The 26,544-nt window shown below is 41.7% G+C and overlaps 2 long non-coding RNA genes across 3 annotated transcripts in view; one reads left to right on the top strand and one right to left on the bottom strand.

Moving 5' to 3' along the window:
- The window catches only part of LOC111522619, a 14,941-nt gene extending 9,854 nt beyond the window's left edge, over positions 1–5,087 (bottom strand). Inside the window, exon 1 of the long non-coding RNA XR_002725289.1 lies at positions 4,956–5,087. This is a non-coding gene — a long non-coding RNA (uncharacterized LOC111522619). The remainder of the gene's footprint in view (positions 1–4,955) is intronic.
- LOC111522610 lies at positions 1,315–26,544 on the top strand. Of its 2 annotated transcripts, XR_002725288.1 has the most exons (5): positions 1,315–1,448; positions 2,147–2,191; positions 23,632–23,751; positions 24,175–24,251; positions 26,226–26,544. It is a non-coding gene; the product is annotated as an uncharacterized LOC111522610 (long non-coding RNA). The 2 variants fall into 2 exon arrangements; XR_002725285.1 differs by lacking the exons at positions 1,315–1,448; positions 2,147–2,191 and adding an exon at positions 5,063–5,196.

The raw sequence follows: 26,544 nt of genomic DNA, 5'->3' as shown, positions 1-26,544 counted from the left end.
CAGCAGAGGGGGTGCCACAGAGGCTGGCATGAGGCTGAGGGCTCCTTTCTGCCAACAGACCCAGCCACAAGTGCTTGCTGAGTGACTGCCCTGTACCCAGCTTTGTTCCTGGAAACTGCTGTGATAACACTCTCTGGGTGAGAACCAAGTTTCGCTAACCTTCTACATAGGCTGAATCTGCAGGAAAAGGTCATTCTCTTTGGAGGTTGTTGCAAATTTAATGACAGCAATTCCTTAGGCTTGTAAAACCCCTTTAATGTTCTCAAAGCAGACAACAGCATCTTCTCTTACACTGAGTGGTGTTTTACAGTGTAAAGCACTTACACAGTGACATACTTGATCCACAGGAAGCCCTGGGAGGGACGCAGAGATCATGGGCCCTAGAGCCCAAGTGACCTCAATTCAAATCATTTTTACTCTATGCCTCGAGGCTGTGGGGGTGTGGGCCTTGCTTTACCTCTTTGAGTGTCTTCCTCTGTAAGAGACAGATAATATATAGTCATGTGACGGTTAACAAGGATTCATTCTGAGAAATGTGTCCTTAGGTGACTTCATCATTGTGGGAGCATCATAGTGTGTACTTACACAAACCTAGATGGCATAGCCTACTACACACCTAGGCTACAGATCTGTACAGCATGTTACATTACTGAATATTATAGGGAATTATAATACAATAATATTCATGCATCTATAAATTAACAGAAAAGGTATTATAATCTTATAATCATAAAAATATGATATTATAATTGTAGGGGGCCACCATCATATACGCAGTCAGCCATTAACCAAAACAGTATGTGGCACACGACTGTACCTATTTTGAAATGTTGCTATAAGCATTAAATCAAATGATGCTGCCCAGCCCAGTACTCAATAAAGGCTAGCTTCCTCCACCTTGTTTCTCACCCGTTCCCATATTCCAAACAAGGACATATCTAAGGTTGCCACACTAGAAGTGGTACCTGGTACGTAGTGGGTCTGAAATAAATGTTAGTTTCCATTTTTCTCCCTTTAAAGCCCTAAACTAAAGCTATTTCTTCCCCGGGTTTTTTCCTCACCCAGCCCCTGGTATTTCCTGGAAAACCCCTTTGACAATATCACAGAGTCATGGAGCCTCTCCTTTGAGAAACACCCATATATATAAAGAGGCACCACACACACCCTCTCACCCACACAATTTTGCTTATGATTTTAAGAAGTTCAGATTCCCTGAAGCTTAATTTAGAAGACTGTGATAACACCCATATGACACAAACTATCTTCTGCCACAAAGTATAGTTCTTCAGTTATCTGGTTTCCCTTCGTAGATTAAAAATCACAAGGAGTTGGAGACCAACTTTTCTTCTTGCCCACGTCTATGTTCTATATGGTAACTGGAGAGTGGCAGATACACGGTGAATGTTAATTTAATGACTGGGTGGACAAACGGATGGATGAATGGAAAGGTGGGTGGGGAGATGGATGGGTGAGTAGGTAGTTGAAGGGATGGTAGTAGATGGGGGGTAATTTGGGTGGAGGAATGGATGGGTGTATGGATAAGGTAGGTGGATAAGATGGTCAAGGGGTTGCCAAGCTCAGAGAAAGGCCCAGGCAAGCAGTGAGAAGTTAAATTAGCGGTCATGGGGGATCTTAAAACCCCTGGCAGAAGACGTCTGATATAATCAGTAGAAAGTATGGGATCTGGAGGGATCAAAGCAGAGAATGAGTGGAGAAAACAGTGTCTTAGCAGGTTGAATCTGAAGCAGGACTCTCAGCTGGGTGGAACAGGAAGAATCTGAGTCAGAAAGCCAAATAGGAAACAGGGCAGGAGATGGGGGAACTCCTGGCCAAGAAAGCAGTGCTGATGCTGAATGGAAAGCAGAAGCTGCAAGACCTGTTTCTAAGGAAAAGTGGAGAGCGGACAGGATCCAGGGGGTAGGGGAGAGAACTGAATAGAGACACAGGAATTCATGGTATGTGGGATTCTCTGAGTCATAAGTACAACAATCATTTGTTGAGTTCTTCCTGTGTGTCAGGGGTTGTTTTAGGCACTGAGGATAAGTCCTTGGTGTCAAATAAGAAAGACAGAACATTAATAAAAGTTGAGATTTATGGAACATCTGCTATGCACTAGACACTAACGGTTTAATGTGTCTCTTCTCAGCAACAATTGGATGAAGGAGGTGTCATTATCATCATTGCTTAACAGGTGAGGACACTGAGGCACAGCGATAGTAAGTCACTTCCCCAACACAACTAGTTAAGTATCAGAGCCAGGATTTGAACCCAGTTTCCAGGACCTATGTGCTTCTTTGCTGTGCTATACTGCTGCCATTAAATGAATGATTAAACAATAGTTATACTGCAGGGTGATGACAGATATGATGGCAGTCTTTACTGGTTACTGTGGGACACAGAGCGGAGGTGGTAATTGACTTTGGTTGGATGAGTCTAAATGGGTTTTAGAGAGAAGATTCTTTGAAGCTGGATTTTGGAAAATGAGTTTCTTAGGCACCCGGAGGTAAGGAGTGAGGTTTAAAGATGAGGAAATGAGGAGAAGGGCTTTCCAAGCAGAGGAACCAGCCTGTGCAAAGTGCACAAGCACCGAAGCATGAAACAGCAGGGACCTAGACAGGAAACCATTAGTACTTCTATAAGGCTGCTTTTCAAGGCTAAGAGCTGCCAGGAGGAAAGACATGCTGCCTACTGGGAATAATGCTTAGGAATGTTCCCCTCAGCCTTTATAGAAATGAATGGTGTTCAACAGGATTTTTATCTCTTTTATCATCCTGAATAACCCCAACAAGTAAGAAAGTCAAGTATTAAGACTATTCCTATTTTGGGACTAAGAAAACAGCTTGGAAAAGTTAAATGACTGGTCTAAGATTACACCTTCAGTATGTAGCAGAGGCCAAACTAGATCCTCTAACTCCTAGCTTTAATAATCTGGGCACACTGCACACAAAACATTTTGATGAGCACTGCTGGTACAAAGAAAAATAAGATTGAGTTCTCAGTTTTCTGCTACAAAGGCAATGATGAGGCAGCTCAGATCTGCAAAGAACTGGATATGAAACCTTGACAGAAAAATAACTACCAAGATTTATCAACATGGGCACAGCACTTCACAGCTTGCGAAGCACATTTATACTCAGAATGTTAGTTGACAATTATGAAGACACTGTGGCAGATTGTATAAATAATGTTCTTGTTCCCATTTTTCAGATGAACTAGATATATTAATTGATTTGTTTAAGTCACACAGCCTGTAGGTGATAGATTTAAAACTCAAATTCAAGTCTTTTTAATGCCCAATGTATAATACCCATGGGGGCTATTCATATAATGGCCAATATTTATTGTGTGATTACTGTGTGCTAGTTGCTATGTTAAATGCTTACATGCAACATTCCATTTCCCTTCTACAAATATGCCATGAGGTAGATACCTGTTTTAAAATAAAGAAAACTGAAACTCAAAACAGTTAAGGTTCCATAGCTAGGATAACCAGCCAACCACCACTCAAAGCCCCCTGCTTCTAGCACTATGCAATGTTGTCCCTATTGTCTTTAGACCCTAGTCTAGTCCACCTGAACTAAGGAAAAAAATACTTTGAGCTTTTCACAAAACTTGTGTAAAAGCAGGTACAGTTGAGGATACAAAGTTTAACTATTTTATTCACAACTCTGTATTCACTCGGGGAATGGTCCCCTGAAAAAAGCCAGGCCTTCCATGTTACCTGTGAGGATGGCCCAGAGAGGTCATGAGACCTAATCAATAACACACAGCAGCACCAAATTCCCAGTTCAGTGCTCAAAAGTTTAAACCCCAAAAGCCATTCAACTCCTCCTCCCTCCCCTCTGTCTTCTTTATGACCTGGCCTTGTAGAGTAATGGAAACCAGCACCGAAGGCAGTCAAGCTGGGATCTGAATCCTGGACATAGAATTTACCAGTTGTAAGTGCTTGGACAAGTTGTTTTGTGTCTCAGCCTCAGTTTTTGTAGCTATAAAATTGTTATATAACATTGTTATATACTATTACTCAACTTGAGGGGGGTATCGAAAGGGTTAAATGAGGTCATGTCCATCATTCTATGTCATTACTTTGTTTTAATTTCTTCCTAGCATTGAACACTGCTTATGATTATTTTATTTGTTCGTGAGTTTATTGACTTTCTTCCTCTGTCTTTCCATAGCTGTTCTCCAAGTGTCTAGAATTGCACTGATTAGCACAGTGGCCACTAGCCAATGTGGCTATTAAGCATTTGAAATGTTCCTAGCAGGAACTGAGATGAGCTGGAAGTGTAACACACACACAACATTTCAAAGACACAGCATATAAAAAAGTAAATGTAAAATATTTTATTGATAATTTTTGTATTGATCACATATTGAAATAATATTTAGGGCATATTGGGTTAAATTATTAAAATTACTTTTACTTATGTCTTTTTACTTTCTTTAATGTGGCTGTTAGAAAATTTAAAATGTCGTATGTAGTTAATACTATTTCTATTGAGCAGTGCTTGTTAAGAACAATGCTGGCACATACTAGGTGCTCAATAAATAGTTGAATGACTGAATATTTTTCCTTGAATGAGTGAGTGGCACAAAAGTGAAAGTATGTAAATAACAGTTTCTCTCAAGTAGGTGACCTCCATAGGATAAAGCTGTCTGCTTTAGGTTAATAAACTCATTCTGGTTGAGGTGTTAATAGCTGATAACAGTTTAAATTGTTGGCATGAGTCAAGGTAAGATGTATATTTTAATTGCAACTTTCTAGAAGTCAGATAAAAGTAGGCTTTTTAATTTTACTGTGAGGTCTTCCAGAAGAAAGGTTCCTTTAGATTAAATTTAAAAAAAAAAAAGAAGAGGAGGAGGGAGGGCACAAATGCTGGGAATGGGGATGGAGCAGAGGATGGAGGGAGATGCGGAGAAACTTCAGCGCGGCAAGTGCCTTTGTTTCCCGTTACCTGCTGAGTCTAGTCCCGTCCAGGGCACACAGTGGGCGCTTAGTAACTGTAGAAAGAAATCGAACAAAATCGGAAGGGGGAGAGGCAGAGGCCACAATCAAGACACGGAAGAGACAGTCAGTCGAGGCAGCAGAGAGGGTGCCACGCGGCCAGCGGAGACGCAGGGCAGCTGCGGAGGGACCTTGCTACGGGGCGGAGAGGCCGCGCTCCCCACCAGCGCGGCGTGAGGGCGCCAGGCCAGGTACCGCCTGCTGCGAGCAGCGGGATGGGGTGGGGGGGTGCGGAGGCGGGGAGGGGAACGGACCTGCCCCGGGTCGCAGCGGTTTTTTCCGGGCGGGGCTGCGGCTGCAGGAGAGGCGGGCGTGCCGGCGGAGGGTCAGGGCCTTGACGCCGGGACTTTCCTGGGGTGGGGGTGGAAGCACGTAGGAACCCTGACCTTTCCAACTTCCCAGGTCAGACTTGGGCTGCGCAGACTTTGATGTACGGACCCAACCCAGTGCTAGTTCGCCCTCGCGGGGACCTGTCCTCTCGCCTGACCTATTAAGTCCTTCCCTGCCTGCAAGGCTCCAACAAAGTCCCTTCTTTCCCCCAGAGCAGCAGTTCTCAAACTTGAGTCCGTCAGCATCACCCGAGGCTTTATGCAAATACGTTTCTGGCTCCCTGCATGGTTTCTGATTCTGTGGGTTTAGGGTGGTGATGCTGATTCCTTTGGTCCAAGGACCATCCCTGGAGAGCCACTGCCCTTTAGGTAACGATTTTCCCCTCATTTTCCTTCTGAACTCGGTCAGCACCTTGTTCAGCCTCCCACTGAGCCTGGAACCCTTGACAGCTGGGGGAACAGGTGGGTTGCTGCTAAGCTGGGAGAGCACCTGGGAATCCCAACTTCCAATCCAGGGTGTTTTCTTCTGCATTCCCTGCTTCTTTTACTCTCTTGGGAGCCTATGTGTGGGATCCAGAACAGGGCAGAACCCTGAGTAGTAAAAACTGAACGGGAGGCAAGGTTAGTTAAATCCAACTACAGGAGAGGAAAAAAGAGTCATTTTCTTCAGGAGAGGAGAGGGTGCACAGAGGATGCCTGTCCATTGACCAAACCTGCCCTGAGCATCACCATTGACACTTTCATTCATTCAAAAAACAAAATTAATTGAGCAGGTGCTCTATGCCAGGCACTGTCTTGGTGTGGGGGATAATGAAGGAAATAAAACCAAGATCCCTGTCTTTGGAGAACATACTTTCTAATAGGGAGATTAACAGTAAACATAATAAAAGAGTAAATTATTGAATATGTTAGAAGGTAATAAAAGTTATAAAAAGAAAAACAAGAGTAGGGTAAAGGAGTGCAATTGGAGTTGCAATTCTAAATAAGATGGTCAGGGTGGGCCTTACTGATGAGGTGAGTTAAGATAGTAAGCCATGGGATAGCTAGGGGAAGAGTGTTTCCAACAGGTGGAACAGCCAGCACGAAGGTCCTGAGTCAGGAGCATGCCTGGTGTGTTTGAGGCTCAGCACAGGGGTCGTTGTAACGGGAATAGGGGCAGGGATGGGAAAGAAGCTGAATAGGTGAGGCCAGAGAGGTAAAGGGGCAGGCAGGAAGATGTTAGAGGGCTGGCCCAGCCATTGTTAAAGACTTGACTTTTACCCTGAGATGTTCCTGCAATTTTATTTACTGTTTTGCCCTAATGATTCTTGCCTCATTCATCTACAAAATCTGCCTCAAAAACAGCCGTTAACCATCCCCTGGCTCACAGCTGGAGCTGGTTTTGAGAATGATACTATTTTCAGAAGTCAGTGGGCCCCAACCTCTCAGATTTGGGGCTTGCAAAGGTCGCAATGACCCTTTCTGACCTGCAGATTAGAAAGTTGGTAATTTACGTTTGCTTTCAACATTTTTTTTTCTCTTCTCTCATCATTCTCCGTAATCCTCTAGGTTCTTGTTCCCCTGACATATCTGCTCCCTGAGGCTTCCCAGATTGCTAGAGTAGTACTGTCCAATCAAAATATGATGTGAGGCACATATTTAATTTTAAATTTTCTAGAGGCCACATTAAAAAAAGTAAAAAGAAACAGGTAAATTTAATATTAATGGCATATTTGATTTAACCCCATATACCCAAAATATAATCTCAACATGTAATCAACATAAAAAATTAACACACTATCATACATATTTTCTTCTATACTGTCTTGAAACCTAGTGTGTATTTTACATTTATAGCACACCTCAATACAGACTAGCCACATTTCAAATGCACCATAGCCTCATGTAGCTAAGGATTACCTGGCCAGCACAGTCCTAGACTACTCATGTTCCTTCCCAACTCCCTCTCCTTAACATAATTTCCCTTTCCAGACTGAGCTGACACTTCATTCAAGAAGTCTTCCTTGATTTCTCTACTTCCTTCATATGCCTATGAGAATGAAATGAGTTAATATATGTAGATTGCCTCGGATAGGTACTGGCACATAGTAAACAATGGAATTGTAGCTATCATTATAATACCACTTTCTACGGTTGTAATACACGGATCAGTTGTGTAACTGTTACTTCACATTTTTCTCTCCCTGTTATACTCAATGGTCCACAAGGAGAGAGGACCCTGCCTGCCTGTCTTTTTCGTTGTTCTTTTCTTGGGACCTGGGTCTGGCACAAACAGATGAATATTCAATATAAACTTATTGAATGAATGAATGAATATAAGGAAGTATGCTTGGGGTTAAGCTTAAACATTCTAATTCTAATGTTGCAATGGATTAAAATCATAATCCTGGATGACAATAGTATCAGATTCCATGTTTATAGAGATTCAGACTAGATCCTAAAGAGAAATGAAATCTGGTCTCAAAAATGGAAAGAAAAAAAAGACAAAAATAGGATGGTGTAGTGGAAAGGGCACAGACTTTGAATTCAGACACACCTGGGTCTGAAGGTCTGCCACCTCACGTACTATTTGTATGGCTTTGGAGATGTTACTTAATTTCTCCAAGTCTCAGTTTTCCCATCTGTAAAGTGGGATCTGAGCATCTCTTTGCATTATGTACCTACATGTACAGTAAGTTTGTAAGTGGCAACAACATAGGCCCTAATCTCGGCTCAGCCACGCTCAGTAAGGCTACTTAAGCTTTCTGTACCTCAGTATCTACTGTGTGTGTGTGTGTGTGTGTGTGTGTGTGTTCCTTTAGTAGTGAGATATGATACTATACATGTAAAGGCTTGATACATGGTAGATGGCCATATTTTCTTTAATTTTCATTCAACAGCATGTGATCTTTCTTTTTTTCACTCCACCTTTCCCCCATCAAATAAGGAAGGAAAGCTCAAGCAGTTTACTATTTGGGAAAATTGAGCCATCCTGCCTAGTACATGGTGTGTATCAGACTTAAGAAAAGGACAAGAATGAAACTATTAAAAACATTTCTCCAACAAGCAATTAAAAGATAATGGGAAAACTGCTTCTGTGTTTAAAAAATAATAATTTGAACTGTTAATTTTATTGCCACAGATCTACTATTTATTTATTTATTTATTTTTAATTTTTTTTATTATTATACTTTAAGTTCTAGGGTACATATGCACAACATGCAGGTTTATTACATATGCATACGTGTGCCATGTTGGTGTGCTGCACCCATTAACTCATCATTTACATTAGGTGTGTCTCCTAATGCTATCCCTCCCCGCTGTACCCTCCCCACAGTAGGCCCCGGTGTGTGATGTTCCCCTTCCTGTGTCCAAGTGATCTCATTGTTTAATTCCCACCTATGAATGAGAACATGCGGTGTTTGGTGTTCTGGTCTTGCAATAGTTTGCTGAGAATGATGGTTTCCAGCTGCATCCATGTCCCTACAAAGGACACAAACTCATCCTTTTTAATGGCTGCATAGTATTCCATGGTGTATATGTGCCACATTTTCTTAATCCAGTCTGCCACTGATGAACATTTGGGTTGATTACAAGTCTTTGCTATTGTGAATAGTGCCGCAATAAACATACGTGTGCTTGTGTCTTTATAGCAGCATGATTTATAATCCTTTGGGTATATACCCAGTAATGGGATGGCTGGGTCAAATGGTATTTCTAGTTCTAGATCCTTCAGGAATCACCACACTGTTTTCCACAATGGTCGAACTAGTTTACAGTCCCACCAACAGTGTAAAAGTGTTCCTATTTCTCCACATCCTCTCCAGCACCTATTGTTTCCTGACTTTTTAATGATTGCCATTCTAACTGGTGTGAGATGGTATCTCATTGTGGTTTTGATTTGCATTTCTCTGATGGCGAGTAATGATGAACATTTTTTCATGTGTCTGTTGGCTGTATGAATGTCTTCTTTTGAGAAGCGTCTGCTCATATCCTTTGCCCACTTTTTGATGGGGTTGTTTTTTTCTTGTAAATTTGTTTGAGTTCTTTGTAGGTTCTGGATATTAGCCCTTTGTCAGATGAGTAGATTGCAAAAATTTTCTCCCATTCTGTAGGTTGCCTCTTCACTCTGATGGTAGTTTCTTTTGCTGGGCAAGAGCTCTTTAGTTTAATTAGATCCCATTTGTCAATTTTGGCCATTGCTTTTGGTGTTTTAGACATGAAGTCCTTGCCCATGCCTATGTCCTGAATGGTATTACCTGGGTTTTCTTCTAGGGTTTTTATAGTTTTAGGTCTAACATTTAAGTCTCTAATCTATCTTGAATTAATTTTCCTATAAGGCGTAAGGAAAGGATCCAGTTTCAGCTTTCTACTTATGGCTAGCCAATTTTCCCAGCAGCATTTATAAAATAGGGAATCCTTTCCCCATTTCTTGTTTCTCTCAGGTTTGTCAAAGATCAGATGGCTGTAAATGTGTGGTATTATTTCCGAGGGCTCTGTTCTGTTCCATTGGTCTATATCTCTGTTTTGATACCAGTACCATGCTGTTTTGGTTACTGTAGCCTTGTAGTATAGTTTGAAGTCAGGTAGCCTGATGCCTCCAGCTTTGTTCTTTTGGCTTAGGATTGTCTTGGCAATACAGGCTCTTTTTTGGTTCCATATGGACTTTAAAGCAGTTTTTTCCAATTCTGTGAAGAAAGTCATTGGTAGCTTAATGGGGATGACATTGAATCTATAAATTACATTGGGCAGTATGGCCATTTTCACAATATTGATTCTTCCCCTCCATGAGCATGGTGTGTTCTTCCATTTGTTTGTGTCCTCTTTTATTTCACTGAGCAGTGGTTTGTAGTTCTCCTTGAAGAGGTCCTTTATATCCCTTGTAAGTTGGATTCCTAGGTATTTTATTCTCTTTGAAGTGATTGTGAATAGGAGTTCATTCATGATTTGGCTCTCTGTTTGTCTGTTACTGGTGTATAAGAATGCTTGTGAGTTTTGCACATTGATTTTGTATCCTGAGACTTTGCTGAAGTTGCTTATCAGCTTAAGGAGATTTTGGGCTGAGATGATGGGGTTTTCTAAATATACAATCATGTCATCTGCAAACAGGGACAATTTGACTTCTTCTTTTCCTAACTGAATACCCTTGATTTCTTTCTCTTGCCTGATTGCCCTAGCCAGAACTTCCAACACTACTTTGAATAGGAGTGGTGAGAGAGGGCATCCCTGTCTTGTGCCAGTTTTCAAAGGGAATGCTTCCAGTTTTTGCCCATTCAGTATGATATTGGCTGTGGGTTTTTCATAAATAGCTCTTATTATTTTGAGATACATTCCATCAATACCAAATTCATTGAGAGTTTTTACAATGAAGGCCTGTTGAATTTTGTCAAAGGCCTTTTCTGCATCTATTGAGATAATATTGTGGTTTCTGTCTTTGGTTCTGTTTATATGCTGGATTACCTTTATTGATTTGCATATGTTGAACCTGCCTTGCATCCCAGGGATGAATCCCACTTGATCATGGTGGGTAAGCTTTTTGATGTGCTGCTGGATTCAGGTTGCCAGTATTTTATTGAGGATTTTTGCATTGATGTTCATCAGGGATATTGGTCTAAAATTCTCTTTTTTTTTTTGTTTTGTCTCTGCCAGGCTTAGGTTGGCCTCATAAAATAAGTTAGGGAGGATTCCCTCTTTTTCTATTGATTGGAATGGTTTCAGAAGGAATGGTACCAGCTTCTCCTTGTACCTTTGGTAGAATTTGGCTGTGAATCCGTCTGGTCCTGTACTTCCTTTGGTTGGTAGGCTATTAATTATTGCCTCAATTTCAGAGCCTGCTATTGGTCTATTCAGGGATTCAACTTCTTCCTGGTTTAGTCTTAGGAGAGTGTAAGTGTCCAGGAAATTATCCATTTCTTCTAGGTTTTCTAGTTTATTTGCATAGAGGTGTTTATAGAATTATCTGTTGGTAGTTTGTATTTCTGTGGGGTCGGTGGTGATATCCCCTTTATCACTTTTTATTGCGTCTATTTGATTCTTCCCTCTTTTCTTCTTTATTAGTCTTGCTAGCAGTCTATCAATTTTGTTGATCTTTTCAAAAAACCAGCTCCTGGATTCATTGATTTTTTGGAGGGTTTTTTGTGTCTCTATCTCCTTCAGTTCTGCTCTGATCTTAGTTATTTCTTGCCTTCTGCTAGCTTTTGAATGTGTTTGCTCTTGCTTCTCTAGTTCTTTTAATTGTGATGTTAGGGTGTCAATTTTAGATCTTTCTTGCTTTCTCTTGTGGGCATTTAGTGCTATAAATTTCCCTCTACACACTGCCTTAAATGTGTCCCAGAGATTCTGGTATGTTGTATCTTTGTTCTCACTGGTTTCAAAGAACATCTTTATTTCTGCCTTCATTTTGTTATGTACCCAGGAGTCATTCAGAAGCAGGTTGTTCAGTTTCCATGTAGTTGAGCGGTTTTGAGTGAGTTTCTTAGTCCTGAGTTCTAGTTTGATTGCACTTGGGTCTGAGAGACAGTTTGTTATAATTTCTGTTCTTTTACATTTGCTGAGGAGTGCTTTACTTCCAACTATGTGGTCAATCTTGGAATAAGTGTGATGTGGTGTTGAGAAGAATGTATATTCTGTTGATTTGGGGTGGAGAGTTCTATAGATGTCTATTAGGTCCACTTGGTGCAGAGTTGAGTTCAATGCCTGGATATCCTTGTTAAGTTTCTGTCTCGTTGATCTATCTAATGTTGACAGTGGGATGTTAAAGTCTCCTGTTATTATTGTATGGGAGTCTAAGTCTCTTTGTAAGTCTCTTAGGACTTGTTTTATGAATCTGGGTGCTCCTGTATTGTGTGCATATATATTTAGGATAGTTATCTCTTCCTGATGAATTGATCCCTTTACCATTATGTAATGGCCTTCTTTGTCTCTTTTCATCTTTGATGGTTTAAAGTCTGTTTTATCAGACATTAGGATTGCAACCCCTGCCTTTTTTTGTTTTCCATTTGCTTGGTAGATCTTCCTCCATCCCTTTATTTTGAGCCTATGTGTGTCTCTGCATGTGAGAAGGGTCTCCTGAATAGGGCAAACTGATGGGTCTTGACTTTTATCCAATTTGCCAGTCTGTGTCTTTTAATTGGACCATTTAGTCCATTTACATTTAAAGTTAATATTGTTATGTGTGGACTTGATCCTGTCATTATGATATTAGCTGGTTATTTTGCTCGTTAGTTGATGCAGTTTCTTCCTAGCATTGATGGACTTTACATTTTGGCATGTTTTTGCAATGGCTGGTACCAGTTGTTCCTTTCCATGTTTAGTGCTTCCTTCCAGATCTCTTGTAGGGCAGGCCTGGTGGTGACAAAATCTCTAAGCATTTGCTTGCCTGTAAAGGATTTTATTTCTCCTTCACTTATGAAACTTAGTTTGGCTGGATATGAAATTCTGGGTTGAAAATTCTTTTCTTTAAGAATGTTGAATATTGGCCCCCACTCTCTTCTGGCTTGTAGAGTTTCTGCCGAGAGATCTGCTGTTAGTCTGATGGGCTTCCCTTTGTGGGTTACCTGACCTTTCTCTCTGGCTGCCCTTAACATTTTTTCCTTCATTTCAACCTTGGTGAATCTGACAATTACATGTCTTGGAGTTGCTCTTCTCAAGGAGTATCTTTGTGGCGTTCTCTGTATTTCCTGAATTTGAATGTTGGCCTGCCTTACTGGGTTGGGGAAGTTCTCCTGGATGATACCCTGCAGAGTGTTTTCCAACTTGGTTCCATTTTCCCTGTCACTTTCAGGCACACCAATCAGACGTAGATTTGGTCTTTTCACATAATCCCATATTTCTTGGAGGCTTTATTCATTTCTTTTTACTCTTTTTTCTCTACATTTCTCTTCTCGTTTCATTTCATTCATTTGATCTTCAATCACTGATACTCTTTCTTCCAGTTGATTGAGTCGGTTACTGAAGCTTATGCATTTGTCATGTAGTTCTCGTGTCATGGTTTTCATCTCTATCAGTTCTTTTAAGGTCTTCTCTATTATTCTAGTTTTCCATTCATCCATTATTTTTTCAAGATTTTTAGTTTCTTTGCGCTGGTTACGTACTTCCTCCTTTAGCTCTGAGAAGTTTGATTGACTGAAGCCTTCTTCTCTCAACTCATCAAAGTCATTCTCCATCCAGCTTTGTTCTGTTGCTGGCAATGAGCTGCGTTCCTTTGGAGGGGGAGATGTGCTCTGATTTTTTTAATTTCCAGCTTTTCTGCACTGCTTTTTCCCCGTCTTTGTGGTTTTATCTCCCTTTGGTCTTTGATGATGGTGACGTACTGATGGGGTTTTGGTGTGGGTGTCCTTTCTGTTTGTTAGTTTTCCTTATAACAGTCAGGACCCTCAGCTGTAGGTCTGTTGGAGTTTGCCTGAGGTCCACTCCAGACCCTATTTCCTGGGTATCAGCAGCGGAGGCTGCAGAAGATAGAATATTGCCAAACAGCAAGTGTTGCTGTCTGATTCTTGCTCTGGAAGCTTTGTCTTAGGGTGTACCCAGCCATGTGAGGTGTGATGTGTCGGTCTGCACCTAGTGGGGGATGTCTCCCAGTTAGGCTACTCAGGGGTCAGGGACCCACTTGAGCAGGCAGTCTGTCCGTTCTCAGATCTCAACCTCCATGCTGGGAGAACCACTGCTCTCTTCAAAGCTGTCAGACAGGGACTTTCACATGTGCAGAGGTTTCTGCTGCTTTTTGTTTAGCTATGCCCTGTCCCCAGAGGTGGAGTCTACAGAGGCAGGCAGGCCTCCTTGAGCTGTGGTGGGCTCCACCCAATTCGAGCCTCTTGGCAGCTTTGTTTATCTACTTAAGCCTCAGCAATGGCGGGTGCCCCTCCCCCAGCATGGCTGCCGCCTTGCAGTTAGATCTCTGACTGCTGTGCTGGCAATGAGGGAGGCTCCATGGGCGTGGGACCCTCCGGGCCAGGTGTGGGATATAATCTCCTGGTGTGCCGGTTGCTAAGACCCTTGATAAAGTGCAGTATTAGGGTGGGAGTTACCCGATTTTCCAGGTGTTGTGTGTCTCAATTTCCCTTGGCTAGGAAAAGGAATTCCCTTCCCCCTTGCGCTTCCTAGGTGAGACAATGCCTTGCCCTGCTTCAGCTCTTGCTGGTTGGGCTGCACCCGTGGACCAGCATCAGCTGTCTGACATGCCCCAGTGAGATGAACCCGGTACCTCAGTTGAAAATGCAGAAATCACCTGTCTTCTGTGTCGCTCATGCTGGGAGCTGGAGGCTGGAGCTGTTCCTGTTCGGCCATCTTGGGCACCACCCACAGATCTACTTTTGACCATATATTGAGGATCCCCTGCCACCTTCCACCGCCAGTGGAACTGGGGAATAAAACAACAAAGATTGAAGATGTATTGGAGCAAAGAGTGGAAACAACTCAAGGCAGCGATGAAGGGGAGTCTCATGAAATCATCTGTGTTGCAAATCTAGAGAGGTGTGATGTACTGCAGTGGAGTAACTGGATGGATAGAATTCACCTAGAAGGAGATATTCAGGGAAAAACAAAACAAACAAAAAACGCTCAAACTATTACACTAGGCTATATATATATATATACACACACACATATATATGTTTTCTTTTTCTCTTTCTATTTTCCTTTTCCATGTTATGTGTTTCAAATTTACAAATAAAAATGGTAAAAAAAAAAAAAGTCCCTTGGGGAAAACTGTAAAACTTGTCACTTTAGTCTCCATACCCTTGCAGCCTTCTTCAGCCTTCCAGAAAGCCCTCTCTTGTACCATGTTGGTTCCTGGAATTTTCTTCTCTCTCTAGTTCTCATAGATGAAGTAGTTCCCAACCACACTCTATGAATTTTGCTGTTTGTTGAAGAGGAATGCCAGACACCTAAAAAGGGTTGGCACTTGCAACTCAGCATTCTCAAAGCTCTCTATAGAGCTAAAAGTGCTCTGCTACAGGGCTTTTTCGATTACATCCTTAATGTCCATTAATGTATTTTCCCCACTAGACCCCTGAATGTTATGGGCAGGTACAGTGCATGACTCTCTCTGGATCTGAGCCCTTAGCAATCAGCTGGACACACAGTAGGTGCTGGCTAAACCTGTGCTAAATGCATATGTGAATGCATGATGCATAAGTGACTGTGATTGCTTCCCTATCGAAATGCACAGAAGACTGACAGATGTGTGTGGTGAGAACTAGAATGGGAGGAGGTTGGTTGCTTGTTTAAAAATGAAACTGAACAGGCTGAGAAGCTTACTCACACATCTGCTTCCCTTCAGTGTCCTCTGGGGAAGAAGGGGAGGGAGAGGGGGAGTTGGGAGTCTAGGAGGGCTGACAAGGTGCCCTCTTCAGCACTGAGTCAGCAACACCCGGCCCTGTGGACACAGGAAGATCCTGATTTCAGGGGCTGAGTCACATGAATAACTGGAATAGTTGTTTAGATCATAATGAATTCCCAGAACCTTTCCAAGCCAACCAGCAGGCACAGGCTCTCTCCCTACCCTCAGCACTTTCCAGCTTTGTGACTTAGCAGAAAGAAAGAGGCCGAGCCTTGGTCCTGGGGGAGGACAGGCTGCAAGGGAGTAGGGCACAGAGTTCCTCACCACTTCCATTGCCAAGCACTGCAGGTTGTTTCTGGACCTTTTTGTGTTTCAAGGAAGATGTTGAAAGAGACTGGCATTTCAGGGATGAATCCTGCACAGACTGCACAGCTGTTGTGCTGCAGGGCAAATGTATGGGCCAGGGCCCTGGCACCTCACAGTGAGTAGTTAGGGTGTCAGTGATACTAAATGCCCTGGGAGTCCAGGCAAGTATCTTCTGTGAAATGTCATTAGTGTTCTGTGTACCTTGGATGAAACAAGATATCTAAACTCTAACCCTAGAAGAAACTATGGGAGAGGGGGACGGCTAGCCTCCGAGGGGTTGGGGAATGATGCATGAGTCTACAGGTCACATCTAAGCTGCAAGTCAAGAGCTCAGCATCTCCCAGAAATGCCTGTTCTGAGCTCCACAGAAGTCCTACATCAGTGCCTTGTCCAAAATATCGGCTCGGTTCAAAGTTTATGTCTCAGTGTTTCCTTCCTGGGAGTATCCAAAGAAGATCTCAGTCTTCTATGATTTTGTTCTCCCCTCCTTGGTATCACATCCACTGTGGATGTCTCACCCAGGCCAGTGAACAGACCCTATTGCCACATTATTCATGTTTGTGCTTGCTCTAGGGCAATGGTTATCAAGCTTGAGCACATGTCAGAATCATCTAGAAGACTTATTAACACAGATTTCTGGGTCCCACTCCCAGAGTTTCTGATTTAGTAGGTCTGGGATAGGTACTACATTCCTAATAGTACCCAGGAGATGCTGATGCTGCTGGCTCCAGGATCACACTTTGAGAACCACTGCTCTAAAGCAATGTTCATGAGTATTTTTAGATCAAAGACCCATTGGAGAATCTGTTGAAAAGCTTTTCTACCACTTCCCAGTAAACAATACACAAATGCTAAGAAATCATTAAAATTTCTTGACAATTTCAGAGTTCACTAGATTTGCAAAAATTCATCCATGAACTTCTGGGTTAAAAATAAAAACTCCTGATTCTGGTCCAAACCAGAATTAATAAGTGGGTTGAAGATTCATAAGGTACAGGAAAGCAGATTTTATCACTGACAGCAGAGGAACTGATTGAGCAAAGTAAGCATTTGTTTTGTAAAACTAGACTACCTGGTTTCAAATTCTGGCTCTGCCATTTGCCAGCTGTGCAGAAGTTTTTGCATATGTAGACTTGGATTGACAATAGAACCTACTTAGTTCATACAGGCAAAGTGCATAGAATAGAGTCTAGTGCATAGTAAAAAAGCAATAATTGTTCCCAATTTCTTTAGCTTGGTAGACTCCTATTGAGTCAACTTACTGATATATTCCAGGATTTCTCTACGTCATCCCAACATCCATAGATCTAGTTTAGGTACTATGTCTAGTCTACTATATGGCAATATCCTCCCAATTGTTCCCTTTATTCTGATTTCTCCTCTTCTCAGTGTGTCCTCCAGACAGGTTCCAGAGTCACCCTTCTAAAACCTGTCTGCTATAGTTTGGATGAGTGTCCCCAGAAACCTATTAAAATATGATCCTCAGTGTTGGAGGTCAATGTTGTAGGTGGGGCCTAATGGTAGGTGTTTGGGTCAGGGAGGTGGATAGCTCATGAATAAATTAATGCCCTCCAGCATGGAGAGAGGTGAATGAGTTCTGCTCTGTTACTACTGCTCTGAACTGGTTGTTTAAAAGCATTTGCTCACTGCCCTCTTGCTGTCTCTGCCTTCCACTCTTGCAATTTGATCTCTGCACACGTAGGCTCCTCCTTGCCTTTCACCATGAGTAGAAGCAGCCTGAGGCTTTCACCAGGTGTCCAGTCTTCCAGCCAACAGAATCATAAACCAAATAAACCTTTCTTGTTTGTTTTTTGAGAAATTTCCCAGTCTCAGGTACTTCTTTATAGCAACACAAATGGACTAAAACAGCGTCTCATTTTGTTGTCCTTCTGCATGAATCCTTCCAAAGGTCCCCGATCAATTAGGAGAAAGTCTGGGCTCTTGAGCAAATTATATGAGGCCTGCCTGGACTGGGCCCTGCCCCCACTCAAATTGCTTTGTTCACTGTGATCCTTTTTCTTCCTTCTGTTTCTTGTCTGGAAGTGCAGGATGGTTCTAGGTGCACTATGCTTGCCTTCTCTGACACATAAGTTTACTCTGCCCTAAATGTCCTTTAGCCCTCTTTAAGGCAGACTTCTACAGGATATTCTTCAAGGCCCAAGCTGAGTGTTTTCTCTGCACTTTGTTTGAATCTCCAGATAGAACTGGTCTCTCTCTTCTTTGTGACCTACCATGCCTTTCATAGTGTGCATAAGTCTGTGACAGACACTGTTAAATATTCCCCCAATATCCGCTCTCATCTTCTATACTATAAGTCCATTTTCCAGACTTGCAGATAAGGTTCTGGATGCAAATTAAGTTCCACCAACAGATACACACATACAGGATATGAAGCAAAGCAAAATTTCTTGCTGCTTCAGATATGTTCTATTGGTGAACAGAGTTGTGGAGACATGAATTTTTTTCTGCATCATATTCTAGTAACAAATCAACAGTTTTACAATCGTCAAGAGTTAGTTTTAATAGCAGCAGTAACAGCTTCCTATGCTGGATTTCTGATTCTTAGAATGCAAGTATGTGATATGTTACAGATTCAAGAATCTAAAACTCAGTAGTTCAACAGTTTTGGGTGACTACATTCTCCCTTCCTAATGGAGTACAGGTAGTAGCTGTCTCTGGAAGTCCTTGCTAGAGCCTGTAATCCACACTTCCAGCCCTTGGGATGATTTTATAAACATCTAATTCCCCTATTAAAATCCTTTCTGCTTGAAATACCTAGAATAGCTCCCATTTCTTGAATTGAACACTGCATGATAGTACTTATATCCCTCACCCTACTGGGAACTAGTAGGAGGCCGAGACTGCGACTAATTTATCTTGGTATTCTTAGTATTCAAAATTGTCAAAAGAGGCTTCTGGGAAATGAAGCCCTTATTCAAAATTGTCAAGAGAGACTTCTAGGAAATGAACCCCTTGAAGAAGTGGGCAGACCACTAACCTAAGTTGGAGAAGGGATTGTCAGTGGACTCAGGGCAGGTCATTTATCTTCATTCACCAAATGAAATTTGAGTACAGAGATGCTTTCAGACCAACAAACATACACACTACCAGCAAAACAACAAGAAATAGGGATTGAAGGAATGACTGGAACCAGCAGTGTCAGGTCTGAAACAGGAAGACTCAGACCCTGCTCCTCATGGTGGGAGCATGGTAAGGAGGTGCTGTTCTCCACAAGAGTCCAGGAGAGAAGGAGAGGGAAAACTCCACCTCCCCAAGGGGTAGCTCCCACCAGTTTATGAGTCTCTTCTGAAAAACTGTGAAGAATGGAGAAAACAAGTATGGGTGGGCCTAGCACAGCCTCAGGGTCTGACGCACACATAGCTGGAGACCAGAGGGGTTGCTAAAAAGCATGCAGGAAAAAAATCCATGAGCTTTGGAAATCAGACAGACTTGTGATGAAATCCTAGATCTGTACAAATCACTTGGTTATCTGAGACAAATTCTCCAAACTCTGTAAGCCTCTATCCCTTCACTCATAAACTAAAGATTATAATCTTTTTCCAAAGGACTCTCATGAGGGTTGAAGGGGAAGATGTGTGAGACTAGGCCTAGTATAGGGAGGGCCTGGCACATTCTCAGACCACGGCAAGTCCTCTTTCCTATCCTCATTCTCTGGATGTGCCTTAAACTCTGTCTGCTATTCTTTCTAGTCTTCCCACTTTGCTCTATAAAATATTAATTTACTGCAAGACACAGTGGCACATGCCTGTAGTCCCTGCCACTTGGGAGGCTGAGGTGGGAGGATGACTTAAGCCTAGGAGTTCCAGGCTGCACTGAGCTATGATTGCACCACTGCACTCCAGTCTGGGTGACAGAGCAAGACTCTGTCTCAAAAAATTTTAATTTAATATTTTATTTGGTTTTTTAGTTATTTTGTCTGAAGGTAAGGCTCTGAAGTTTCTTCGAAGGGTAACTTCTCAGTCCATTCATTTGTCTGAAAAGGTTTGGGGCAGGAAGTAAGATTCCCGGAAGTTTTTAAGCACAGAGAGGATGGGAGGTAGGAGGGAGCTGTTCCAGGAAGATTGCTCCTGCCAGCTGGAGAGAGAGTGTATAAGTTGTCCTCGCAGTCTCTCTGTGTTCATGTAGTCTATGCTCATCAGTGGGGCTATTAGCATTTGAGTCTAAGCCAGTCTTTCTGTGGCATCCTGCAGGACTCTGGGTTTAATGCAACTTCTCCTTCCATTGTGCCCTTTGTAATCTATGCCTTTTTATTTTTGTGAATTTCTCCACAAAAGGAACTAGATTTCTACTTAGTGAGCGAAACAGCTGTCTCAGATATCTCACTGGCCTTTTCAACACAATATTGTTGTATTTCCTCAGAGTAGAGAATACCAAAATTCTATGGAAAAGGCCTAAGCCCCAAAACACTAGGAGGACAATGCATTTTTCTTTTCAATGAGACTATGATATTCAAGGGTCCCTTAGCCCCTTCTACAAAGTCAGTTGTTGAGCTAGTCCAGGATGGATAGGACTCAGGGAATGAGCCCCACAGGAATTGAAGGCATGAAGAAGTAGCCCCTGGGAGGATTGTAGTGATGACACATATAAAACCTCAGTGACATCAACCACAGAGCAACGTCAAGAGATGGCTCCAATACCTGTTTGAGGGTGGAAATTAGAATGAAGAGGAAAACCACCATGACAGGGCATCCATTACATGCACATCGTTGTATGGCAGGGCCTTTTGTAGCTCATGCAGACTGGGCATGAAACAGTTAAGCTGTCAAATCCTGAGCTGCTGCAGCCAGTGGGAATATTTGATGTTACTGCACAGGAAGCATATCCTAGAGTGAATAATTCCTGCACAGCAGGGGATCCTTTTTTCAGGTTGAACCCTGTCTGGAAGCTGCTCTTTTCTTGTCAGAGAGCCAGGGGCAATAGCTATCACCAAGTCTCCCAACCCTGCCCTTCCCCCACCAAGAACACAGCAAAGGCAGCTCAGCTCCCATGGAAACTCATGGGAAAGAGTAGAGATCAAGAGAGCTACTACTAAGCTTTGTGCACAATGGAGGGAAACAAACCTTCTTGTTAGCTGTTGATGATCATCTGTATCTTAAGCCCCTGCGGACAGAGAGACTGGGAATTCTCTACCATTGTTTTAAAAAACAACACACATTTTTAAATGACCATTTTTGTTGGTGGTGGTGGTGGTGGTTTTTTTTTTTTTTTTTTTTTTTTTTTTTTTTTCCTATCTGAGCAAGATATAAACTAGGAGGTACTCAGAAAGGGATGAGGGCAGTGGGAAAAAACAGGATGTCCAAAGAAGAGAAGCCTCAGATCAGAGGGTTCCTGAATCCCTGGTGAGAGACTGGTACCATAGCAGGTAGTATTGGGGTGTGGTATTATTGGAGTGTGTTAGGCGTGTTTATGTATAATAAGTCTCTTTCAAAAAATGTATTTAAGGCTCATGCCTGTAATCCCAGCACTTTGGGAGGCCGAGGCAGGTGAATCACTTGAGGTCAGGAGTTCAAGACCAGCCTGGACAACACAGTGAAACACTGTCTCTACTAAAAATACAAAAATTAGCCGGGCATGCTAATTTTTAATTAACTAATTTGAATAGGTGGCACACCTATAGTCCCAGCTACTGGGGAGGCTGAGGCAGAATAATCGCTTGGACCTGGGAGGCAGAGGTTGTGATCTTGGCAGTGAGTCGAGATCATGCCATTACACTCCAACGTGGGCGACGAGAAAAAAACTCCATCTCAAAAAAATAATAAAGAAAAGAAAGAAAAAAGAAAAGTATATATATTGTATGTACAAAAGGGAAGAAGAGAGAAAATAGGAAATAATAAGCAAGACACCACTCCAGATATTTTACGTGACTATCTGGCATTGAAGGGATTCTAATCATTCTTACATTTGTTAAAGAAGAGTGTTTCAGTTATTTTTTATAGAAATACTAGGAGATAGGTTCACTAGGTCCACTTTACAGACAAGTTACCTTAAAGCTCAGGAACATTAACTGAGGTGCCCTAGGTGACATAATTTATCAAGTAGCGGAGCTTGAATTCATATCCAGATATACCTGATCATTTCCAAACTTGCGCCCTATCTACTAAACCATGTGTACCTCCTTTATATGTGTTCTAATTTGTAGAATATCCTCTTTGAGAAATGGAAGCAAATTCCAAAAGGAAGAGCTAGAATCAATAATAATAATAAAATGAAACTACCAAATATAGATAAAAGGGACAAAATATTTGAAGAAGCAAAGAAGAAATGTAGATGGCAAACAAGCACTGAAAGGATGTCCAACATCATTATTCACTAGAAAAACACCAGTTAAAATCTCAATGAAATACCTCTGCATACCTGCTAAAATGGCTAACAATAGAAAGACTAATTATATCAAGTGTTGGTGAGGATACAGAGCAACTGGAACTCTCAAACACTCTTGGAGAAAAATGTAAAAAAAACACCACTTTGGCAAACTATTAAGCTGTTTCTTAAAAGTTATACATACACCTACCATGCAACCCAGACATTTCATTGCTAGACATTTATTTAAAGTACACATTTGGATAAAGACTTGGACATAAATGTTCACAGCAGTTATACTTCTTCTGTGATGTATACCGCCATACATAGGAGCAGTCATATAATGAAATAGTAGTTACATATAAAAACAAATTATTGATCATAGATGGATCTCAAAATAATTGTGCTGAGTGAAAGAAGGCAGAAAATAAAGAATATATACTGTATGATATCAATTACATAAAATTCTCAAAAATGCAAATTGATCTATAGTGACAGAAAGGAGGTCAGTGATCACTTAGGGATTGCAGTGAAAAGGCTAGATTACAGAAACAAGAGAAAAGTGTGGGTGGGGAGTAATGGATATGTTCCTTCTTATCTGAAGCGCAGTGATGTTTTCATGGGTGTAAACATATGTCAAAACTCATCTATTTGAACTGGCTATTGTATGTCAATTGCACCTCAAAATATTGGTGGAAGAAGGCTGTCAAGAAGATGCAGTAGTAGGAGATAGGAGGGGAAAAATAAAGCAAAATCCTGTAAGGTAAGTTTCCTAAAAGGAAATACAATATAATAGCTAAGAACCCACACCATAGACTCTCAGTTCAACTTTAAGCGAGGCATTTAATTGCCTATGTAAAATGCAGATAGTAATAGAACTTACTTCATATGATAGTTGGGACAATTAAATGACTCATGAACACAAAGCTTTAGACCAGCGCCTGGCATATGGTGAGTAATTAATACATATAGCTATTATTATTGTTGGACAAATTACTTCATTTCATCCAAAGTCAATAGTTTCCCAATAGGAGAAAACTTAAAGCCCCATCCAGCTGCCAACTCCAGAGGCCAGTGATTTTCAAGCCAAGTTGTCTGGTGAATGCTGATTCCTCCTCTTTAACACAACTCACTGAGACTTCTTGAAATTTTGCAGCCTACATGCTAAATAATGCACCCAATAATAACTACCCAATATATTAATTATCCAAAGGTCATGCAAATAAAGGATATGAAGACTCTCTTAATGAGGGCCAGGGGAAGCAACATGATACTGAGTCACCAGGACAGAGTATCCTCTGGATTCTGCTGGACCACTCACTCTCATTGATATCTGTTTGTTCCTTCACCAGTCATTCAGGCCACCCTGGGTTCTACCCCCCTGGAAAGACTTCCTTTGGCCAGTGTCAATCAGTGCCAAAATCAAGAGGAAAACTGAGGAGGATTTCATTATAGAAGACTATACCACCTGGGTAATTCATTTCTGTTTGGATCATGAATGTGGACTAAGGGCTGCTTTAATATTTGAACAAACAACCACAGGTTTCTGTTTACCAAGCTTGAACATTTCTTGCAGTACAACTCTTTTAAGTCCTTTGTCATCCAGGACTATTGATTGCATGGGGAGGGCACAGAAGACACATGAAGGACTCAGTTTGCTGGCAGCCAATACCAGAAAAATTACCAAAGTTTCATTTTTGAATTTGTATCTTACTTTTGTAGCATCAGTTTCTCAGTATCAAATCTGAGAACTCTGTACATCTCCCTAAATCTTAGCTTATTGGCCTCTGCCTCTGAGTTTGAAGAACAAAAGGCTGGAGTAGTGGAGCAAAGCTAATTGTGGCTGCTGTCTCCACTTCACTATTCATCTAAATGTGCATTTTCAACTTTTCCAGACACAAGGATACAAGAGCAGAGTTGCTGAAGCCATCTTGGAGTATCAGGTCTCCCTGATTCTTCTGAATCCTCCCAGGTATCCAATATCCTAATCGATGCACTAACAAATGTTGAGGCTGTATTCTTAAGGCAGTTGCTTATCTGATTCAATGGTTCAAATTGCCAACTCCAGGCAGAAACAAATTAATTCTTTAAACAAAGCTGTAAACCTACCCAGCTATTCACTATCTGCTATCAAATGAGCTAAAATCAACAACTTATTAGAAGTAGGAAATATTTTCACATTTTCTACCAGGTCACCTCAAGTTCCTATTTTATGAATAATGGTCTGAGTTCATAAAATACAGAGTTTAGCAGACAACTGATAATTCTTTAACCAACTGATTTTCTACCACCTAACAAAGATGGCAAATATTCCAACTCCATATGGCAGCATCCTAACAACTCCCCACTCCATCCTAACTCAGCCAGTTTTACAATGGGGGGCTGTCGTGGAAACTTTCCACTTCCAGTACCCATTTATATACTACTCAAAACTCTTTTGATGGGAAGTGACAAACACCCATCTGAAATAAGCTTAGGTAAAGGGGTGACTTATTAGAAGGATATAGGACACCATATATACCTGAAGGGGGAAAGCATAAGATCTCTGAGGGCAGTGACTCCCAGCTTAGTCCATTGCTCCATGCTTGATGCCTGGAATCCAGCCTGTTCAATGTTAAATGAATGAATGACCAAACTGCAGTAAAGGCAGGGTTGCCACTTAGCCTTGATAATAGCCGAAACTAGCACTGAATGCCTCAAGAAGACAGAGGAGATGAAACTTTATAATAGATACCTTCTGGGTTACCTCCCCAGCCCCTCTATTCTCAGAACTCCTCTGCTTCATCATACACATGATGTATGGGGATCAGCCCCAAGAAGCCAAGTTCATACTCTGTGATCCTTCTGTGATCTGCGCAGAGCTGGTTGTTATACCACTGGGCATAAGATCCAAGTTTAGCCAATCACTTCTACTCTTCTAGAAATTTTTATTGGGCTTGAGATTCAGCCTCTTCCCTGGTGGTTAAATATGTTACATATAAATATTGATGATGACAAAGTCTATTTTTCAAAGACTTTGAAAAAAAGTCTATTTTTTCAAACATAGAGAAGTATGAAGCACACAGAACAGCAAACATTGGAAAGAAACAGATTGCCAAATGCATTTGAGATCTTGGTTTTAGGCCACTGCAAGGCTCAGCTAAATTCCTGTATTTGGGTTTCATGAGACACCCCTTATTCCTATTATAGTTTCCTCTCATTCTTACAAGTTAGCTGCAGTTCTTTTCTGATACTTTCAACCAACAAATACCTACCACTAATAAAAATATGAACACTGAGAACTCTGGAAGTAAGAAGATTTGCCTGTTGTCTTAGGCTAAGACTATCTTAGTCTTAGCTTGACTGCCACTAGAACAAAATACATTAGACTGGGAAATTTATAAACAATAGAAATTTATTGCTCACAGTTCTAGAGGACAGCAACTCCAAGATCAAGGTACCCGTCAGTTTGGTGTCTGGTGGGAGCCCATTTCCTGGTTCATAGATGGCACCTTCTATGTGTTGTGACATGGCAGAAGGGGTGAGGGAGCCACTTCAGGCCTTTTTTATAAGGGCACTAATCCCTTTCATGAGGGCACAGCCCTCATGACCTAATTAAGAGGCCCTACGTCTTACTACCATCACCATAGGGGTTAGGTTTTAACATGTGGATTTTGGGGGGACAAAACATTCAGACCATAGCACCTGTTTATTAGAAAATGGACAATAAATGCCATAGTCTTTACTGCACTCTCACTCCAGAGAAGTACAGCGTATTAGAAGTAGTTTTGGCTACAGATAACAGAAAGCCAACTAATAAAATCTTAAGAAACAGAGAACTTTAGTTATTGAATTTAGGAGTGGGGAGGCAGAGAACTCCCAGATTTGATGCAAGCCCCAACAGAATTCCCAAGTATCCAGTCACCCTCAACTTACTGGCTTTCTACTTTTGTACCTCTGGTCCTAGAGAGCCACCACAGATCTGGGCATTGTGATCAACATTCAGTGGCAAGCCTGGAGGGGCAATGCTTGCCTCCCATCGTATGGCAGGCCAGATATGTTCCTGGCCCATCAGAAGCCTTCTTCTGGATGCAGTCTATAAGCCACTGTGATGGATGAGAAGAGCCCAGGATGGAGATGAAAGTCTGGAACCAGAATCTGAGCCCTTATTTTTCTGACTCACTGTTTTACCTTGGAAGAATCATTGAAGTTTTCTGCATCTCTGTTTCCTCATATGTTTAAAAAAGAAAGCACTTAACCTTGGTGGTTATGAAAAATAAATGAAA

This window comes from Piliocolobus tephrosceles, chromosome 1 (genome assembly GCF_002776525.5).
Source record: "Piliocolobus tephrosceles isolate RC106 chromosome 1, ASM277652v3, whole genome shotgun sequence".
Lineage (NCBI taxonomy): Eukaryota > Metazoa > Chordata > Mammalia > Primates > Cercopithecidae > Piliocolobus > Piliocolobus tephrosceles.
This window is presented reverse-complemented; position numbering and strand designations above follow the sequence as displayed.